The sequence below is a fragment of the Salmo salar genome, chromosome 29 (assembly GCF_965601325.2).
Source record: "Salmo salar chromosome 29, fSalSal1, whole genome shotgun sequence".
Lineage (NCBI taxonomy): Eukaryota > Metazoa > Chordata > Actinopteri > Salmoniformes > Salmonidae > Salmo > Salmo salar.
The window spans coordinates 36017176-36020057 of NC_138319.1; positions in this window are offsets into that span (position 1 = coordinate 36017176).

Consider the following 2882-nt stretch of genomic DNA (forward strand, 5'->3'; position numbering starts at 1 on the left):
CATGCTTGTCTCAGAGCAGCACGAAACGGTGCTGAAATAGTTGACCACCGTGGGTATTGCTTCAAATCCTATTATAACGATTGGTTGTCTTTGGGTGTTCCAGTAAGCAACACTTTGTTGCCTTCATTAGCCTACTTTATTCCAATATTTCTGTCATTCAGTGATATTTATTCCCATAGTAATTAGTTATGGATTCATACAGATGTGGTTAGAAACCAATGTATTTGGTGGACTCGGTAAGAGTCTATTGTCCTGCTGATAGCCCATCAAGGCTTCTTTTGTAAAATACTGTCAGACTTGGGGATTATGGTCATTCGCAAACACCATCATCATATGCCTGTGTTACGTCAAACGTGAAAGCCCAGGAAAAATGATCAGGTACAGTAGGCTACAATACTGTAAAGTAGTCCTAATAATGCAAAAAAATAATGCTTAAATAAATCTACTGCTGGTCTTTACTGTCTGCTGCACATTTTTACATTGTATTCCATTTTCAGCAAGACTATTCAAGTTCGACTCACTGATAGATGAAGATGATGAGTGATCGACTCACTGATGCATGACGGTGATGAGTGATCGACTCGCTGATGAAGATGATGAGTGATCGACTCACTGATAGATGAAGATGATGAGTGATCGACTCACTGATGCATGACGGTGATGAGTGATCGACTCGCTGATGAAGATGATGAGTGATCGACTCGCTGATGAAGATGATGAGTGATCAGGACTCACTGATAAAGATGATGAGCGATCTAGAGTCCCAAGCATCCCCTCAAACTTCATGTGTGGGGGGGCAATTTCTTGCCAGGGACCAGGCCCATATTTGATTTTTTATGGGAAGTTTAGCTATATACAAAGCAAAAGGTACATAAAATATTGTATCCTACACCTCATGGACTCCTATGTGTTCCACAATAATTCCCTACATCGTTTCTTTCAAGGTAGGATTATAGCAATATTTTGTTATGTTAAGGCCTATTTACATGTATATTTCTAGTGTGGTCTGTTAGGCTAAATGTATTTTTTTCTTCTCCAAATGCAGACAATGACACAAAACACACTGCCACCCGGGTTTGCATTGCAAATGAGGGCATAAACTGGGTCTAGTCGCCAGCAGAGTAAGTAAACCTTTATGTAGTAAAATAAAGGTTCAATAAAAAATAAATAAATAAAAGACCTACAACTCTTTTAACAGCACATTACTCAACACTAGTGAGACTCATGTCGCCTACGGAAGGCATACAGTATATCGAAAAATATATTTTTCATCTCTATATGTAGGTCTCCTGATTTAAACCTGATCAAACTTGTTTGGCATCAACTGAAAACATTCATCTATAACTCTGCCAAGCCTACAAGCAAAGATGATCTGGTCAAGGCCATCAAGATGTTTTGGCAAGAGAAATTGACGATACAACAATGCAACAAATAGATTGATTATCTCAGCAAGGTTTTACCCGTGGTTGTGGAGCTGGGGGGAAGTGCAACTAAAATGTAGTTGAAACAAACATCTGCATTTTGAAAATCTTATTTCTCGTTATTTTATTAACGAAAGCATAAAGATGTTAATGAACAGATACTGTACAGTATACTGTATGCTTTATTCGACATTTTGCGGTTGCATTAAGTTTTTAGTAAAAAAATCAAAAACTTTAGAGTACTTAAATGAAACTGGTATATATTTTTATTTATTACAATTTCTTTAATGCTGTCATGCCCTGACCATAGAGAGCCCTTGGTTCTCTATGGTGTAGTAGGTCAGGGCGTGACTAGGGGGTGTTCTAGTTTATATATTCTATGTTAGTATTTTGTATGGTTCCCAATTAGAGGCAGCTGGTAATCGTTGCCTCTAATTGGGGATCATATTAGGTAGCCTTTTTTCCACCTGTGTTTGTGGGATATTGTTTTTGAGAGAGTGCATGTGGCACTTCAGTACTGCACGGTCGTTGTTTGTTTCTTGGTTTGTTTAAGTTTCACTAAAATATCAAATCAAATCAAATCAAATTTATTTTTATATAGCCCTTCGTACATCAGCTGATATTCTCAAAGTGCTGTACAGAAACCCAGCCTAAAACCCCAAACAGCAAGCAAAGCATGTGAAAGAAGCACGGTGGCTAGGAAAAACTCCCTAGGAAAAACTCCCTAGAAAGGCCAAAAACCTAGGAAGAAACCTAGAGAGGAACCAGGCTATGAGGGGTGCAGGGTGGATATTATAACAGAACATGGTCAAAATGTTAAAATGTTAAAATGTTCATAAATGACCAGCATGGTCAAATAATAATAATCATAGTAGTTGTCGAGGGTGCAACAAGCACGTCCGGTGAACAGGTCAGGGTTCCATAGCCGCAGGCAGAACAGTTGAAACTGGAGCAGCAGCACGGCCAGGTGGACTGGGGACAGCAAGGAGTCATCATACCAGGTAGTCCTGAGGCATGGTCCTAGGGCTCAGGTCCTCCGAGAGAAAGACAGAAAGAGAGAAAGAGAGAATTAGAGAGAGCATATTTAAATACACACAGGACACCGGATAAGACAAGAGAAATACTCCAGATGTAACAGACTGACCCTAGCCCCCCGACACATAAACTACTGCAGCATAAATACTGGAGGCTGAGACAGGAGGGATCAGAAGACACTGTGGCCCCATCCGATGATACCCCCGGACAGGGCCAAACATGCAGGATATAACCCCACCCACTTTGCCAAAGCACAGCCCCCACACCACTAGAGGGATGTCTCCAACCACCAACTTACCGTCCTAAGACAAGGCCGAGTATAGCCCACAACGATCTCCGCCATGGCACAACCCAAGGGGGGGGGGGGGGGGGGGGGGGCGCCAACCCAGACAGGAAGACCACGTCAGTGACTCAACCCACTCAAGT